Source organism: Schistocerca serialis, chromosome 4, assembly GCF_023864345.2.
Source record: "Schistocerca serialis cubense isolate TAMUIC-IGC-003099 chromosome 4, iqSchSeri2.2, whole genome shotgun sequence".
NCBI lineage: Eukaryota > Metazoa > Arthropoda > Insecta > Orthoptera > Acrididae > Schistocerca > Schistocerca serialis.
In genome coordinates, this window is record NC_064641.1 from 574,235,156 (window position 1) to 574,255,609 (window position 20,454).

A 20,454-nucleotide genomic window follows, 5' to 3' on the forward strand; every position below is an offset into this window, starting at 1 on the left:
ACTGAGAACTACTTAAACCTAACTAACCTAAGGACATCACACACATCCATGCCCGAGGCAGGATTCGAACCTGCGACCGCAGCAGTCGCGCGGCTCCGGACTGAGCGCCTAGAACCGCGAGACCACCGCGGCCGGCTATATGTTTCAAGTCAGATTATGAAATCTTATGTAAACAGTGATCTCTTCTTGTATTGAAGGTAAAGAGTGCAAAATTTCGGCAATATCGGAATAAAGCTGTGGATTTGTATGAATTAAAAAACAAATAAACAAATCGAAACTCTTTTTTACATAGGTAGTTGGATGCAGTCTTCTAGGGATGTGATTTCGTTTTTCTATTCTTTTTTCTTTTTTTCTTTTGTTGTTTAAGTAACGCTAAAATGGATAATAAAGTAGTGTCCGCAAAGGGACTAGACCAAACGAGCCTCGGAATACCGTTATAGACACCTTCAGCTGCGCCAACCACTGCCTGACAACTATGCAAACATAAATGGCTAACTCCTGGCCCAACGCGCTTCAAAAATGTTGCTTTTTGTAAGGGCTTGGTCACCTGGAGCTTCCACTTCTGTCCCTTTCATTTCTGACCAATCCCTGCTTATATCGTAAACATGGACGAAATCGGGTCCGAAGAGTAGACACGGCCTCTTGTCAGTGAGCCAGTCGTGGAACAAGCACTGATGTCGATGGGAAGGGGTAGCTGCCACTTCCGTCACAAGTGTTTACTTACTGTTAGTCTTTTGGCAACACGAAAGGGCAACACGTTTTTTGTCTTCGTGTATGAAACAACTGAAATAACTGGTCTACATGATTTTGATCGTTTTACCGCTATTCGTTTTCTTGTTTCACCTTTTAGCAATGTTCAAAACAAAGTGTGTGTTTAATGTTGGCGTGCAACGGAAAAAGAAATTTGTGAAAGGATGGAATGACAATAATAATGAATGTGTTTATTGCACACTAAGCACTGGAGAATTTTCTGTTGCACCTAAAGGAAGGGGTACAATGAAAGACCACGTGGAGACAGCCAGACGTAGGAATGCTACTAATGCCACTGCTTCGCCAAATCAAAGAGATTTTTTAAAGCCAAAGATGGAAACTGTGATTTACAGTGTGTTGTTAAAGAGCCTATATTTTCATACCACAGTGCTTGACACGAGATCAGTTACAAAACATCATACTGCACATCTAAACTGCCTACTGGTTAAAAAGTTACATGACTTAAAATTTTCTACTGGTAGAATCAAAACTGTTACTGTTACTGTTAATGCTATTTCGCTGTGTACGTTCAACAATGTGTTTCATTCTTTGGAAAACATTAATTACACAACAGTAACGATAGATAGTTATAACAGAGTTGAAGTAAGGCTTGTTCCGATTGTTGTAAGATATCTCAAGTCTGGAGCAGGAAATTCAAGCTAAACTTCTAAATTTCTATGAAGTGTCATGTGGCATTGCTTAAATTTTGACTCTGTATCTTTTATAGTGCGTGAAATAATACATACTTGAAGAAAAGTTGGTTTGTTATACTGCTAATAACACTAACAGTAATTTTGGTGGTGTGAAGAGGAATGGGAATGAAAATATGTTCAGGAATTTAAATGACCTATTTTAGGCACTGGTTATTCATCCCACATTGTACACAAACCATTTCTGAAAAAAGTTATGTTTAGTGACAGATGTTTAAAGATTTATTTAACTGTTAAGACTTTTAAGTAATTTCAAAAATATATGCTGGGTTGGATCCATAAGAATGTGGTATGTCTAGATATGAAGCGTTCTTCGAAACTTTGCTTATGGGAAAGCTTTCGAATCAATGCTGTCACAGTTTCGCAGAATTTCCCCCTACCTGCAAAGTTGTTCTCTGTGAGAGTGGCATGTGGGATCACTGAATAAGCTAGTCTATAAATCCAGACGGACTAATTCGAGCCCCTGTCAGATCTATGATTATTTCCCTGATCTTTGGTAGGCCAATATCTTGTGTTGGCGGTTCTTATTCGCATGAAATGTAGCCAGCCACTTTTTGAATTTGATACAATTTATTACAAAATTATGCAGTTTTCGAGGTATTGCAGGTGTTACAGGGACATTATTTTCCTGAACTTATGCAACTATACGCTAGAGTAGTGATGCTGGCGAAAATAACAGAAATTATTGCGTAAATCAACAAAATATACAAATATATGATACAAAAACATTATCATGTGCCCGCATCTCGTGGTCGTGCGGTAGCGTTCTCGCTTCCCACGCCCGGGTTCCCGGGTTCGATTCCCGGCGGGGTCAGGGATTTTCTCTGCCTCGTGATGGCTGGGTGTTGTGTGCTGTCCTTAGGTTAGTTAGGTTTAAGTAGTTCTAAGTTCTAGGGGACTTATGACCACAGCAGTTGAGTCCCATAGTGCTCAGAGCCATTTGAACCATTATCATGTTTTAGGATAATTACATTATATCACACATCGGCATCCGTAACAGATTCATTTCGATAACCGATTATGTAATTTCAGCCATCTTACAGACACAAACAGTATTTAGGTGTGGTTCCGGGACCGAGTTCATGTCCCGTACACAGTATTAACACTGGTTGACAAAAAATTTTTTTCCTTGAAGATAAAGGAATTTCTTGTCTATTTTTGTGTGGTGTTCATGTAAAGTACTTAAAACATTCAACCATACGCAGTTTTGATACAAACTGAGAATTTCTGCGAGTTGCTCAGATTGCAGCTATTTAACACCACGATAAAGGCAGTATTGTTCTTTGATGTTTTGCGGTGAAACCTGATAAAAGTTTATTTTATTGCCTGCAATATAGCTAACTCCATATTTATGTAGTATTGTACTATTGCAGCTTTTATATTTGTTTCACACATCGTTTTTCCAACAAACCTGAGCCGAAACGAGGGATAAATCGACTCGTGCCTGCTTTTGCGAGTTCCATGGCTTCGAGCGATTGTAGGATATTAATTTTCCTGTCCGCTTTTGCTAAAATTTTGGCGAAGTTATCGTGAAAAAGCAGGCTACGCCAAAAAGTGTGTTCCACATTCTTTGTGGTAAAGATTGGCGACTGGGACAAGTCATGAACCCCACATCGGATGTGTTCAAGCTACGTGGAAGGGCTCCGCATGTGATCTAAGCGTAAGGTGAAATCTTTCCGTTCTCGGGTGCCAGTGATATGGGGAAAACTTTGAAATCACAGTGATGACCGTTGCTTTTGTTCATGTAACATATGCGGACACAGCTTTAAAACCAAAAAAGGGAATCTGTTGTCCAAACACCGACTTGCTTTGAGTCTTGTGTCTCATGGACGTGATGTTTCTATACGTCTTCCGCTCGATAGCCTCGATGATGTGGTTCCACTTCCAGGGAACGAGACGCCCGTTAGTGCTAAAGATTATGAAGTCAAGGGCTGCCATGAGCCATACTTGTTTTTACAATCCAAATTGAATGACTGAACAGAAACCGGTAGCTTCGTAAAGATTCTGCACAGTTCTTAGCCTGTAGAATGCAAGAAAAGAACTTCTTGGCCGCATGAACTTCTTTCTCTTTGCTCAGAGTACTCCGATGTTCCTGGTTTGATGCAAATGTTTAGAATTCAGCATGAGGCGAAAGACTGGAGAATCTTTGTCGATTCTTCAAAGAGAAATTTGAAATCTAGCCTACACAGGAGAAACAAATATGCTTCCGTATCTGCTGAACGTTTAGTGTATTTGAAACAGAAGTATAATTCTTTACCCATTATTCTGGACGAGCTTAATTATTAAGAATACGGACTGAATATATATCACATGTGATCGCTGTAAGCTTGTGTCACCAGTGCCTACCAATTTAAATTATATATTACAGCACTGAAGATGGTCACTAAGTGACCGAAATTCGATTTTGCGTTTAATAAAACAAAAAATACGACCAATGCTGTCTCTCCTTCCAAGTATACACGCACTTTTCTTAGCACGTAACAGTTTTCTGTTGAGTCTTCTGATACGCATATACTTACAAATCCTTTGATTTTCTAATAGACGAAATTTTTATAGATGTGATTACTTTTGCTTCAAAAAGCGAACGTGTTGAAGATTCTTGCCGTTTGTGGCTCAGATGTAGCAACAATAACTGTGGAGTCGCTTTCTTCAATGTTGGAAAAGAGTTTTGTTGCCGTCGTTTTATAATCACTTCTGCATGGTTTTCTTTCCTTCGGTTACAGTTGTTGTGTTTTATTTGCTAGGTTAATTAATTAAGGTATTGCGCTACATACAATTTTCACACTTTCCACATTCACCGATTCGATTCGAAGTGTGGTGAAAAAACTTCACGTTGTTGTGTAGAAGTATGACGTCTTTCCGGAAAACGTCAGGTCTTACGCTGTTTACTACCAATTTTTTCAAAAAGAAAACGACATTCTCCAGCAAATATCTGTAGCTTATGAGAGAACCCCTTATAAATTGTCCTGCAACGTACCGTTTCGTTCCTGCGATGGTCTTTAGGAAACCAGAGAAAGATAAATGTGGTATCATTTTTCAGTTACTGTCAATTTTAAAGGAACTATGTACACTTCCTATTGTACAAAAAGTACATTACAAATTAACATAAGCGATACTTTTCGCACTTACCCGATATCGTATCCACAAGTGTTGCTTACTGTCCGGTTTGGGCGCTGCTGTCTCATATCGTGGCTGTACTTGTGGACTGTGGTGTAACTACGGAAGTGGCTGAATAATAGGTGGAGTTGCAGCACAGAGATGAACGATAGATGTTGAATATTTTTTACAACTTGAAGGCGAGGCATTCCATTTTGTAGTGCGAGGGCAGCTGATAAGTCGTATAATTTTTCATGAGAGAATGAAACATTTTTTTGTGCCTTCATGATTCGTAAGCTTGATTATTTCAAGAATGGTGCAAAGAATTTCAACAATGTACAGCGTACAGTTAACTGTTTACAGCCGTCTGAATTGATCAGTGTGTCGACTACCATTGGACACGGAGAAGCACTTTCATTACAAGGGTTGGACTGGCGCACAAGTCAAAAAATAATTGCATGAAGTCCAAGCGGACTCTGTGGCGTCATTGAAGGCCATTTGCTTTTGGATTAATGAATTTAAACGTAGTAGGACAAGCAACGAGCACGAAGTGCGCTCCGGCAATCCAATTGAGGTCACCACAAAGGAAATAATTGACAAAATCCATGATGGGATAGTGCAAGACTACCGAAAAAACATTCTTGAGATTGCTGAGAGTGTCGGCATCTCAACTAAGCGACCGGAAAATATGTTATGAAGAAGTTGTGAGCGAGGTGGGTGCAGCGATTGCTCACGGTCGACCAAAAGCACATCCGGCTCAACGTTTCAAGACGATGTCTGGCGATGTTTAATGGCAATCCGCAAAACTTTTGCATCTATATAGGAATGTTGGTGGAATGTTAATCCATCATTACCCACCAGAGTCAAAACAATGGACAAAAGCTGGTAAAAGTGCACCGAAGAAGACAAAGACCATTTTGTCAGCTGGTAAGGTGATGGCCACTGTACTTTGGGATTCTCAAGAAATAATCCTCATAGATTACTTGGAAAAAAGCAGAACCATAACCAGACCATCTTATGCTTCATTGTTGGATCGTTTGAAACTTGTGATGGCTGAAAAAAGCCCAAGGCTGGCACCCAAGAAAATGTTCTTTCATCAGGATAATGCATCATCCGACACAACAACGATAACAATGGCCAAAATACATGAACTGAGCTTTGAAATGGTTCCTCATACATCCTATTCACCAGACTTCGCCCGAAGTGACTTTTCCTGTTCCCTAACTTGAAACTTTGGCCAGCTGGGAAGAAATTTTCATCAAATGGGGATATTTGCAGAGTTTGACAAAATATTTTTCCAGTGGGATGAAAAAGCTGGAGCATGTCTCGTGGGGGGGGGGGGGTCTGTATCGAGAAGTAAGGTGAGTTGTTTACGAAACAAACATTTTTTTCTTTTTTTTGTACAGAGCTTATCAAACCTACGGTACTGATGGGTTCATTTTACGGCACTTTGATGTTTCAAACGAATGTCTTCGATCCATACCCGGTGACCAAATTAGACCAGATTAGTTAGGCGCTATTGTATCTGCGAATTTGTAGGGTCACAATCATTTATACCAAGAAAGCGTAGCTGCTGCCCACTTCCGCAGCAACCCTCCCTTCCTCTGCCATCCCAGCCACGCTTGACTTGCGGACGACTGCGCTTTCTACCTAAGATTGGCCAGTCTAACGTGTCTGCAAGATTTAAGAAAGCTTTCCGGTACCATTTCCACAGTGTGGTTGCGCCGTGTGAGTCCGCAGTGGTGCACAAGAAGCATGTAATGGCGGCCCAGTATTCAGAGGCAGCAGCGGTGCGTTGACACGCGCTGTGGGATTATGCACCGCGTGTTGCGGAGCGAATAAGGCGTAGCTATCCTGCGCCACGTACCTACGTATAGAAGCGACAGCTGTTCTTGGCACGTGTACGGGACAATGCAGCAGGCGAAATTGGATTCTGAATGCAACTCGTCGTTATGGGTCCCATCACATCTCTTAAAAGAGTTTGAGTTCGTGAAGGAAATTACACTGATAGCTGAAACATTATGACCATTGCCCCTCGCGAGACCGAATGCGGTCCTGTGGTGTTACAGTAACGTAATGCGGCAAGTAAAGTATAGAAGTGGACCAGAGACGAATAGCTTCGATACGGGTCGCAAATGGAGAGGTCCACTGACATAAACGATTTCGACAAAGGGGAGGTTTAGTTACGGCCCAGCGCCTAGGAACGACCATCAAACGTGAAATTTGGTCTGCTGATAGCATGCGACCGTTTTGAGGACCTATGGAAAGTAGTTGAAGGACGGTGGATCCACGTGTAGGCGCCTCATTGTCGGATTTGGAGATCTAAGACTTGCCACCTTGTTAAGTGGTTAGGCTGCGATCTGTGGCAGATCTGTTCACAGGACATAATGATGGTGAAGACACAAGTGTTCCGGAGCGCACCGTTCAGTGCAAGCTGTCTAACACGGAGCTCCGTAGCAGGTGACCTCTATATGTATCAGGCCCCGGTAGCTCAGTGGTCCGCCGGCACGGTAGCTCAGCATGTTCGGTCAGAGAGCTGGTTGGCCTCTGTAATGAAAAAAAAAACTGAGTGGAAGGATCAACAAACGAACTTGTGACGTCCGCAGCGACCAAACACAACGATAAAAAAAAAAGGCGTCAGCGCGACACACTGTCAATCCTAAGGGCCCGGGTTCGATTCCCGGCTAGGTCGGAGATTTTCTCCGCTCAGGGACTGGGTTTTGTGTTGTCCTAATCATCATCATTTCATCCCCATCGACGCGCAAGTCGGCGAAGTGGCGTCAAATCGAAAGACTTGCACCCGGCGAACGGTCTACCCGACGGGAGGCCCTAGTCACACGATATTTACATTGAACCTCTATATGTTCCCATGCTGGCCCAACGACATCGTCGATTGAAGAATGGAAACAGGAACCGTAGCAAGGGCCAAATCTGACATTTATCAGGAGTCTGAAAAAACGAAGCATCTCTGTTTGTATAAAACAGGTTGTTTCCAAAAAATTGAGAAGGTACTCTGACAGTACAGAATTGTGCTGCTCACCCTATCACCGCACAAAAAACAATGAGACAAATTAGAAAATAAATACTTTACTAGGAACGTTCTAAGTGCCATACCAATAAACTGAGCCAATAAGAAAGGTTTTACAAGCTGATTTTTGCGAGCAGGGAAGCAGCAACCAATCACTGTTAATGATGCTATTTATTTACACAAACAGCGCCATTACCGGTTTCGAATCGACAGGTTCATCTTAGACGGCTGTTCACGTATACGAGTATATTACCTTATATGCTGTTTAGTTTAATTCTTGGCTGTTTTTTCCAACAACTAATGTAAACAACAACAACGTTAACAGACGTCTGAACCTATCGGTTCAAAACGGGTAACGAAGCTATTTGTTAGTAATTAGGATAATTAACAATATCTAGTTGCTGTTTACTTCTTTGCAAGAATCATATTGTACACAGCCACGGTTTCAAAAACGTAAGTTTTCGGAAAAATAGCAAAAAATGGTTCAAATGGCTCTGAGCGCTGTGGGACTTAACATCTGAGGTCATCAGTCCCCTAGAACTTAGAACTACTTAAACCTAACTAACCTAAGGACATCACACAACACCCATGCCCGAGGCAGGATTCGAACATGCGACCGGAGCGGTCGCGCGGTCCCAGCCTGAAGCGCCTAGAAAAGCTTGGCCACAACGGCCGGCGAGAAATAGCAGCAAGAAAGATTTTGTTTTAACTCTCATTATTACCGAGTCACTACGTTTTGTTTTTTATAATACCGGTACAAAAGAACAGCATTAGTTTTCAACCACCTGCGCAATCATTTATCCGAAACCACGTAATTCCCACCCATTGCGCCGCTTAGGCTTGAAATTTGGCTCACAGGTGCGTACAGCCTTCCTCTGTAGTGGTACAAAAGGGTGGTACGCTGTGACGTCACTGTCGAGCTCGACCGTACTTCAAACAGCAAGATGTCGATACATACGAGAGAAGGCTGCAGCTCAGAAGTTAATGAGGTGTAAGGTGGGTTAATGATTTCACATTGGCACCGAACTTCACGACAATTCTGTCCAATGGCACCGTGGCCATGTAGCACTATGGAAAGGTCGTCGCCTCTTATCCACATGTGGCCCTTTCTCTTGTCGCCTCTGCGATGGAGGCCAGATCCGCGACGTCCAGCGCTAAAATCATGCGGGTTTTTTTTGTTTTTGTTTTTTTGAGAGTAGTGGAGGAAAGCGTTCCAGACGTACCGCTGCTCAGAATCCTCACGAAAGGCCTCAGGACCTCAATGAAACCACCCATTTCCCTGGGGAGTTGATTCCCACAAATTCCACGGTCGAAAGCGACAGTTCGCAATACGGTGAGCAACAGGAGACGTTCTTCACAACCTTTGACACTCCTGACATCCTCGGACGTTTCAGGACTATTCTAAGGACATTGTGGAGCCGCATCCCCATCGAAAACGTTCGCATTCATTTGGAGCTCAGCGCAACCGCAATTTATGCTCTTGTGTACAGGTTCGAAACGATTCGAGGAAATTTGAACGTGATCTGAAGCAGCAAAGGGTGGTTACACTTTCTCATCCCTGCTATTTTACGTCCACGCGTGCGCGATCGGAGGGTTTGGAGGGGAAGGGGCGATGGCGGCGGGGAGGGGCGACCTTTTTGCATACGTGAATAAACGGCAAAGGGTCCTTCTAAGGCACCCCAGTTCGGCAACTATCGGTACCAACCACCCGCCTCTGCTGGGGACCTGCTGGGGACGTATTTCTAGAGAAGAACCTCGGGGAAGATCAGTTTGGATGTGTAGAAACACGCGCGGCAGTACTAATAATACGACTTATCATAGAAGATAGATTAAGAAAAGGCAAATCTATGTTTCTAGCTATTGCACACTTAGAGATAGCTTTTGACAATGTTGACTGGAATACTCTCTTTCAAATTCTGAATGTGGCAGGGGTAAAATACGGGGAGCGAAAGGCTATTTACAGTTTGTACAGAAAGCAGATGGCAGTTATAATAGTCGAGGGACATGAAAGGGAAGCAGTGATTGAAAAGGGAGTGAGACACGGTTGTAGCCTATCCCCGATGTTATTCAATCCGTATATTGAGCAAGCAGTAAAGGAAACAAAAGAAAAATTCGGGGGAGGAATTAAAATCCATGGAGAAGAAATAAAAACTTTGAGGTTTGCCGATGACATTGTAATTCTGGCAGAGACAGCAAAGGACCTGGAAGAGCAGTTGAACGGAATGGGCAGAGACTCGAAAGGAGGATATAAGATATCAACAAAAGCAAAACGAGGATAATGGAATGCAGTCGAACTAATTCGGGTGATGCTGCCGGAATTAGATTAGGAATTGAGAAACTTAAAGCACTGGATGAGTTTTGCTATTTGGGGAGTAAAATAACTGATGATGGTCGAAGTAGAGAGCATATAAAATGTAGACCGGCTATGGAAAGGAAAGCGTTTCTGAAGAAGAGAAGTTTGTTAACATCGATTATAGACTTAAGTGTCAGGAAGTCTTTTCTGAAAGTATTCGTATGGAGTGTAGCCATGTATGGAAGTGAAACATGGACGATAAATAGTTCAGACAAGAAGAGAATAGAAGCTTTAGAAATGTGGTGCTACAGAAAAACGCTGAAGATTATGTGGATAGATCACGTAACTAATGAGGAGGTGCTGAATAGAATTAGGGAAAAGAGGAATTTGTGACACAACCTGACTAAAAGAAGGGATCGGTTGGTAGGACACGCTCTGAGACATCAAGGGATCACCAATTTAGTATGGGAGAAAAGCGTGGAAGGTAAAAATCGTAGAGAGGGACCAAGAGGTGAAAACACTAAGCAGATTCAGAAGGATATAGGTTGCAGTAGTTACTCGGAGATGAAGAAGCTTGCACAGTACAGAGTAGCATGGACTGAAGACCACAACAACAACAACAACAACAGAACCTCCGACGAGAGACCCAGGCACATGCAGGGAAGCTACGCTGTTGTTCTTTCGCCGCTACACTGATCCTCTTACACCTGATAGTATGCCGTCCGCAATGAGACGGCGTCGCAGTGGCTTCCGATAATCTATAAGCACCTAGGACATCTTTGCGGATTCTGTGTGTACAGCTACATTTCTAAAATTTTCAATAAAGGTGGGTAGGTGCCGAACTGGGGAGGGTGGCGGGTGTCTTAGGGAGACTCTTGCCGTTTTATTCACCCACAGGTCAATATCACATCCTCTTTGATCATTCCATAGAAGTACGCGTATTAGGATGGATGAAAGGAAATAAACACTCTTTGTTGCTTTTTTTTTCGGATCACGTTCGAATTTCGTCGAATGGTTTCGAAGGGTTCCAAGCTGTACACAAGAGCAGAAATTGCGGTTGCGTTGCGCTTCAAACAGGTGCAATAGTATTCGACGGGGATGCAGCACCACATTGTCTTAGAGAAGGGCTGAAACGTCAGAGGGTGTCATGAGTGTCAAAGATCCTCTGTGCCCTCCCATGAGGCCTTTTTGTGTCGATTCTGAGCAGCCGTGTGTCTGGAATGTTTCCCTCCGCCACTCATAAGAAAACCTCGTGTTTTCAACGCTGGGCGTCGCGGTTCTTATGTCCATCGCAGAGGCGACAAAAGAAGGGGTGAACGTGGGTGAGAGGGGCTGTGACGTCATTTCTGTCGTGTGGCACGTCCACGGTGGTGTTGGACAGATTTGTCGTGAATTTCGGTGCCAACGCGACGTTATTAACCCACCTTGCAAGTCACATTAAAATTTGAGCTGTGGTCTTTTTTTCGCAGGTGACGACACCTTGCTGGAGCCCGAGGATGACGTCGCAGGGTGCCACACTTTTACACCATTACAGAGGAAGGTTGTACGCGCCCGTGAGCCATATTCAAACTTAAGCGTCGCAAGGCGTTTCGGAAAAGTGACGCTTTAATTCCGTTGTGCAGTGTAGTGGAACTATAAGTCAACAAAAACCACTTCTCTTATATATAAAGATGGTATCTGTCCGAAAGAACAGATACCATCTTCATATACAGTTCAGGCTAACCGGCCATTGACCTTCTTCTTCTGTGCTGGATGCACACGCATTGCCCGAACTCCTACGGGACTCAGTAAGATTGTCTGCCGCGAGTAATGAGCACAGTCTAACGTGTAATGGGCAGGGGCACTACGAATGTAGTGTGTGGATATTAAGTTGTGAATATGGGTCTCACGGGGAGTTTGCAAGGGATAAGTCCCTGCAGTCGCACTATCCTCTGTATCCTCGGTGGCTCAGATGGAGCCGACACGGTAGCTCAGCGTGTTCTGGCAGAGGGTTTAGCTACCCTCTGTAATAAAAAAAAAAACTGAGTAAACGGATCAACAAACAACCTAAACGAGTGTCATCGGACGTCCGCCACGAACAAATTCAACGAACAATAGGGAACAAAATGAGATTAAAAAAAAAAAAAAAGATGGATAGAGCGTGTGCAATGTAAGCAGGAGATCCCGGGTTTGAGTCCCAGTCGGGGCACATATATTCAACTGTCCCCGTTGGTGTGTATCAACGCCTGCCGACAGCTTAGGGACTTGATTTAATTATCATTTCACTTCTCATATACGTTAAATTTGTGAACTCCATAGGCAAACACAGCTTGGTAAAAAACACCATGCTCCACTTACTAACGTATGTTTGAAAGACTTCTCCATGGTTTGGCACCTAGATCAAGTTTAGGGAGTGCAACAAAGCACCGAAAACACAATAGCGATGAAAACTCGTATTGTGAAAAAATGGCACTAAGAACGTTTTCCATCTCCACTCTTCTTCAAATGCTATTCAGTCGACACGGGATCATCGAGACTGGCCCTTCAATTAATGGAAACGTGCAATGTGGTCAGATGAATCACCGTTTTTGTTACGTCATGTCGTTGGTAGCGTCCAGATACGTCGCCATCCAGGCGAAGGGATGCTCAAAATACGCACTATGCAAAGGACAGAGGCCCGTGCGAGCCATATTACGCTGTGGAGAACATTCAGCTAGGTACCCATCGGACCTCTGGTTGTAATCGACGGCAGCATGGCATCTGTGGGCTACGTGAACTTCAATGCGGACCATCTGCACTTTATTTGTGCTTGATGTATTCCCTGACGGTGATGGCATCTCTCACCAGGATAAGTGCCCATGTGACTCAGTCAGATTATTACTAAGTGATTTACAGAAAATGGAAGTGATCTGACGTTGATGAATTAGCCACTAAATTCACCTAGTCTGAGCCTAAAGGTACACACATATCTGGACGCTATTGGGCGCCAACTCTACTTCCACAAATCATCGTCTAGTAATTTGAGGGATTTGTCTGACCTACGGGCAGACATTTGATGCCACATACCCCCGGAAGAATATCAAGGACATCACCAAATCACGACACGTAGAATCGCTGCTGTATTGCTTTTCCAAGGCGGACAAACACGCTATTAAACTGATGTTCACAATGTTTTGGCTTCTCAGTACATGTGACGTCCCACAAAACATTGTGTGGCGTTACTGTCATGATGTGAAGTTACATATCACTGTGCGGTATTAATTCATTTTCTTCTGCTTGTTTAGCGAGGATACTGGAACAAGGCAGCTTTTTCTTTCGCCATGCTGATTTGGTGTGACGCTGGAGACGTATCTATAATTTTTTTTATGTCAGCAGGAGGCAGTCTGTGAATCTCATTAGGTCAAGATGGCCTCCTCCAAGAATATGGGCAGTTCCGCGGAAGTAACCCTCTCCGTGGCTGTTGAATGCTGGGCAGGCGCCTGCATCCCTACGGTCATTGGACGACGCGGCAGTCGCACAGCCCCCAGAGAATGCCTGAGCACGACATTTTTGCCTTTCTGGGCGAACTTCCAAGGGCTAGGTGTTGCGACACCAACCAAACAGCGAGAGTACACCCTAAAAATTTGGTTCAGCCTGTAGTATTTCAAAGCTCTGGACAGGGTTCTGGCGCGTAAGGCTGACCAATCATGAAAACACTACTCTGGTGAGTTCCATTTTCGTTTTTAAAAACTTGCATCTTGTAGGCAAAAGAAGGGAAGTTAAGCGGGTTTTCCTCCATTTTTTCATGCAGCGTTTGCCTTTCGCATAGGCAACTGTAAGGGATCATCCTCTGCATGTAGAGTTTTTTGAAAGTAAAGAGCTGAGGTATGTGAGCTTAGATTTAGGGCATTGTGCTCTAGGCTGGAACAGAGAGGAGATCATCCCCTACCGCCAGCTGCTGCTATTTATGGAAACGTAAGTGCCGCAGTTGCCGTAGTGCGATCCTTACTATGAACAGCTCGTTACTTGTTCACTTTGCCAAGCAGATTGTGTTGTTTAATTTGGTTATAATTTGTGGCTATTTTTCGTAACGCTAAATTTGATTTCACGGGCTGCCCAGATAAGCAGATCTTATTGTGCTTAGTCCATACAGTCTTCCGCACTTTTTATTAGCTCCCCGATGTATTGGTGTCATTTTGTAATTTGATTTGATTTATATAGAACTATGCTTTCCAGGACAGAAAGAAGGTCAGAATCGGTCATAAAGTCATCTGTTCTTTCTTTTTTTTATGACATTGCAGGTCTAGATTTCAAGTGGCAGTGCAGCTATCATCAGTGCTATAAACACAAATAACACAAGAATGAGACCTAAAAACAGGGCACTGATCAAACGCAATGTGACAGTTGTACAAATTTACAATTCAACAATTACATAACGTTATCAGTATTCCCGTTTAACTAAGGGAAACTTTTTCTATACACATAAAAAGACAGAGAATGTAATTAGTAATTATAACCAAAAAATCGTCGTGATAACTGTTACAATATGGCCTCTATTTTTATTGCCTATATGTAAAAGAATGGTTTAGCATAACTTTTTTATAAAACTAAACATTCCGTCCCAATTGGCCTCAGAAGGGCCAACGGTACTGGCCGAACGCAGTGTCATCCTTACGCTATTGGCGTCACGAGGCGGATGAGGAGGGGTATGTGGTCAGCAGACCGCTCTCTCGGAGCCGCTACTTCGCAATCAATCGGATCTTCAATTTGCCTCACAATGGCTGAGTGCACCCTCTTGCCAGCAGCGCTCGGCAGACCGGACGGTCACCCATCCAAGTGCTAGCCAAGCCCATCGTCGGTGATTTGGCGGAAACTGGTGTTACCACTGCGGCAAGGCCGTCGGCCTAATTTTCTACTTCGATAAGACAGCACAGGAAGCAGATATACAGAAATCTTCGCGCTGGTCCGCCCATAACCAGGACAGCTGTGTATAAGACGGTGAAATATGAAGAGTAGAACGTCACAGACATATCACTCACCAGTTCCAGACGGATTGAGCTTTGCTTAGAAAAACTATGCAGGATAACATCACTGTAATAAGTATAAGTGCTTGTATAATTCATTGTCCTACTTCCGCATTAAAATGCTTTATTATTTCTTGTAGCTCTTCATAGAGGTCTTCTATTACTCCACACAAGTGCGTGTACTTTGGTGAATAGACCTCGAAATTCCACAGAATATGTTTTGCTGTTCTGTTCGATCGATGCGGCCCGACACAAATTCCGCTCTTGTGCCATTTAGTTTGTCACACAGTGCCACCTACGCCCAACTTCCTCAGTTATTTGTTCTATGTTTTTTAGTCTTAGTCTTCCTTGACAGTTCTTGGATCCGTTTAGTACATCTGTTTGTTCAGCTACGCTATTTTCTCTGTAATTTTAAGTGTATTTTATCCTTTTTTAACATATATTGTCAGAAATACTGTGACTACGTTTTTCTAATGAATAAGTACGTCACAAAACATATGAGTGCAGAAGGCTGAAAATTCAAACAATATGAATTTCCTTGTTTCTTGCAAACAAACAAGTATTTATACGACGACAACTGCACTTGTTTAACAGATTCGAAGGAACAAATAAGCTAAAGACAGTCACAATCCGAAGTAAGCATCATGTAGTTACCAAAAAAAAAATTATTTTCATACGTTATCTGGAGAATATTATTCTATTTTATATTGTACGAAAAAAGGCGCTTCCTCGCCTTTCATTTATTCACTTTTTAATCAGTCTGATAGCGTGTCGTCGAAAGAAAATTTCTGTTGGAAAATGAGTTACGTGAAAGTGAAGATAATTTCAAAAGTGCAAGATTGGCGACCCCAAGTATTCTATAAGTTACTAAGAAGTATTGTAGTGTTCAAGACGAAGGAATTACGACATGAAGCTGCTACTGGTCATAGATTTAAATCAAAAAGGAAAGTTGAATATTGGTGTCGGACCGGGATTCTAATTCCGAACCCGGATCTCCTGCTTACTAGTCTGACGCTCTGACCATATTTTTGTTATTCGTTTGTATCGTTATTATTTTCGGTATTTGATCTGGGCGGACTTCACATGACACGTCTTCAAGTTGTTCGTTGAATAATTCACTCTTTTTTGTTTTTAACTGAACACAGCCAGCCCTCTGACCGAACGCGCTGAACTACCATGCCGGCTCGACTGAGCCATCCAGACACAGTGATCGTCGCAACTGCACGGGCTACCCTAACACACTTCCTGTCAGACCCAAATACTCAACTTATCCGCACATTATTGACGTAGTGCCCCCGCCCATTATTCACATTACTCGCGGGGTTTCACCGGTTCCCATGAGTTCGAGCGTGGTTTTCAACTGCACTAAAGGGATTATTGTCCAGTCTCACCTACTTATAAGTGTTGCTGTATGGAGATCCACATTGAGCGAAGAAGTTTACTTATTTAGTGCGATAACCTTGTCCTTGGATTTGCCTCTTTGGACAGTTTTATGAAAATTCCTATCTCTAAAGTCACTGTATGTGACTCAGAAAAGGTCGTGAATTACTTATTTGTAGCGTAAGACAATTGCTTTGCAGAACTTTATGGTCTTTACGTCTGGATCTATCAGGCAGCAAGGGGTACGTACTTCGTCTGCACAACGTTTTCAGCAGAGCCTCTCTTCTTAGTCTTGTGCAACAAAGTGTGTGGTGAAACAGCCTCCACGTGTGCAGTTTAACACTCAACAGACCAGCAGTCTACGGCAATAAGCCAGAACACTTACGTGAATATGCCGTAGTAGTCATCACAAGTCACGAGTAAAGCAGTCTCACTGATGTGTCAGAACTGCTCACTTAAAGTGGAGCATGTAGAGTACTTCACGAGGGAAAGAAAACGTTTGGCCAGAATACTCTGATAAACGAATATTTGACCAGAAAAACGAATGTGTTCTGCTTTGCATTTGTTCTGAGAAAACTAAGATCTTGTGTGATACGGAGTATCACTTTTTTACTTTATTTATTTATTTTTTATTTTTATTTATTTATTTATTTATTTATTGGTCATCAGTCTTCTGACTGGTTTGATGCGGCCCGCCAAGAAATTTTCTCCTGTGGTAACCTCTTCATCTCAGAGTAGCACTTGCAACCTACGTCCTCAATTGTTTGCTGGATGTATTCCAATCTCTGTATTCCTCTACAGTTTTTGCCCTCTAAAGCTCCCTCTAGTACCATGGAAGAATCCCCTCATGTCTTAACAGATGTCCTATCATCCTGTCCCTTCTCATTATCAGTGTTTTCAGATATTCCTTTCCTCTCCCATTCTGCATAGAACCTCCTCATGTCTTACTTCATCAGTCCACCTAATTTCCAACATTCGTCTGTAGCACCACATCTCAAATGCTTCGATTCTCTTCTGTTCCGGTTTTCTCACAGTCCATGTTTCACTACCATACAATGCTGTACTCCAGACGTACATTCTCAGAAATTTCTCCCTCAAATTAAGGCCGATATTTGATATTAGTAGACTTCTCTTGGCCAGGAATGCGTTTTTTGTCATAGCTAGTCTGCTTTTGAGGTCCTCCTTGGTCCGTCCGTCATTGGCTATTTTACTGCCTAGGTAGCAAAGTTCCTTAACTTCATCGACTTCTCGACCATCAGTCCTGATGTTAAGTTTCTCGCGGTTGTCATGTCTACTACGTTTCATTACCTTCGTCTTTTTTCGATTTACTCTCAGTCCATACTACGTACTCATTAGACTGTTCATTAAGTTCAGCAGATAATGTAATTCTTCTTCATTTTCACTCAGGATAGCAATGTCATCAGCGAATCGCATCATTGATATCCTTTCACCTTGAATTTTAATTCCACTCCTGAACCTTTCTTTTATTTCCATCATTGCTTCCTCGATGTACGAATTGAACAGTAGGGGTGAAAGGCTACATCCTTGTCTTACACACTTTTTAATACGAGCATTTCGTTATTGATCATCCACTCTTATTATTCCCTCTTGTTGTACATATTGTATATGACCCGTCTCTCCCTATAGCTTACCTCTACTTTTTTCAGAATTTCGTTGCAGCATTTTACATTGCCGAACGCTTTTTCCAGGTCGACACATCCTATGAACGTGTCTTGATTTTTCTTTAGTCTTGCTTCCATTACTGACCACAAGCCGGCCGCGGTGGCCAAGCGGTTCTAGGCGCTTCAGTCGGGAACCGCGCGACTGCAACGGTCGCAGGTTCGAATCCTGCCTCGGGCATGGATGTGTGTGATGTCCTTAGGTTAGTTAGGTTTAAATAGTTCTAAGTTATAGGGGACTGATGACCTCAGATGTTAAGTCCCATAGTGCTCAGAGCCATTTGAACTAACCCCAACGTCAGAATTGCCTCTCTCGCGCATTTACTTTTCCTAAAGCCAAACTGATCGTCATCTAGCGCATCATCAATTTTTCCATTCTTCTGTATAGTATTCTTGTAAGCAACTTGGACGCATGAACTATTAAGCTGATTGTGCGATAATTCTCGCACTTGTCAGCTCTTGCCGTCTTCGGAATTGTGTGGATGATGCTTTTCCGAAAGTCAGATGGTATGTCACCAGACCCATATATTGTACACACAAACGTGAATAGTCGTTTTGTTGCCACTTCCCCAAAATTCTGATGGAATGTCATCAGAGTGGTTAGTGTAGATGGCTATCGTATGGAGGACCCAGGTTCGATTCCAGGTACTGTCAAGGATTTTTCGTTGGTGGGCGGAATGGTGCATTCAGCCTCGTGGTGTTAGTGGAGGACCTAACTGAGTGAAAAGTAGCGCCCACACAGTCTGGAAAGTCGGTAAACCGGGCTGCAGAGAGACGTGCTGACGGCATACCGCATCCGCATGATGCCGCCAGGTCGAGGATGACACGGCGTCCGGCCGGCATCGAGGAGCTCCATTTTCAGAGAACCGTTTACTAATTGCTTGTAAAGCATCATTAACAATCTCTTCTGTTGCTTTACTTCTAACGGAATTCATTAGAACACTAATATCGTCTGCAAAAAGTACTAATTCTGTTTTTGTATGTTAAGTGGAAGGTCATTCACATATACAAGGAACTGGAATGGACCCAAATTTAACCTTGAGGGTCTTCCTTTGTGATTTCTCCCCTGACGCAAAATTTTTCTTTCTTTGCAATTTTGTCTGAATTTTTCAGCACAACAAATGAGACAGAGACGGAAAGGGGCAAAGCAAACAAAAAGCAGGAATCTAGAAAACTGTCGTTAGGTTTTTCTTCATAAAGGAAACTCAATGTCGCTGGCTCTATTTAGTTGCCATGCTGCTTCACCGATAATCACTGTTTCTTCTTTTCCTTGGTGTACATTATAACGGGTGTCGACTGGACGCTATCCATTTTCCTCTGTCCTCTGCTTCTTCTTTGACCTATTCGTAACGACTAACGACTCTCTGTTGTAGGAAGTTGCTTCGCAGCATATGTCCCATCCAAAATGTTTTATTCGCTCTCATCCTTTCCAAAAGTTTTCTTTGCTTTGCTATCGTTACAAGTATTTTTTCATTCGCCAGTCAGTCAGTCCATTTCACTTTTAGCACTTTCCCTTCAACCACATTTAGCAGTATGCATATATTTTTCTCCTTCTTTTTTGTTGGCCTTGATTCTCTGCCACATAACATTACACTCTATGATAAAACATTTGGCGAACCTCTTTCTTGATTATTTCGATGTTCGTTCTGCTTTTAATGAACGTATTTCCTTTTTCAAAAGCTCTTTTATCCATAGATATTCTACTTCCTATGTCGTTAACACAGCTTCCAGTTTCTGTCACTGAACTTCGTACGTACCTAAAAATTCCAGTGATATTCTGATGGAAACTTCATGTTTGCTCTCATCATTTTGGGGCTTCATATATCTATCCTCATTTTACACTCTTTCCTCACTTTTACTATCCTTTCTATTGTAAATTGCTGTCATTTCTCTGATTCAGGCAGTGCTGCTTGATCGTCTGCATACTTAATTAATCTTATTCTTTCTCCAACTTCAATTATACCTCTTGCTTCTCCTAGTGCTTTACATGTTAGTTTCTCAATATAAATATTGAAAAAGTTTGGTGACAAAGAACATCCATGTGTAAAACCTCTTCCAGTACCTTGTAAGCTGCCGCTCCTCTCAAAACCATATATAAGTATTAATTCCTGACATAATCAGGAAATGGAAATAACCGATCTAAATATTTCGAAAAAAGTTTTAAAAATTATTTCTACAAAATCTTTTAACAGTCAAGATCGGAAATAAAAACACATTAAATGGTGGTTCATAGAACTGTCTTCGGATCTGGAATAACAAGCATAACAGAAAATTGCTTTAAGGTAACAACAACTGAACGGACTGCTGAAAATATTCTAAACAGAATCATGTAAATAAATCACTGACATATCAACTATAAAATTAAGTGTAGTGTCAGATGGTAAAATGAGGGTAGGACACAACGTCTGCACATCGCGGTGCAGTGTCATATAAGAGTCTAGCTCGATCTAATGTTGGCTATAACAATGAGATAAGCATTCAAGACCTAAGAAAATTAATAACTGATATCGTTACAGCTCAATAGGACGTTAAACCC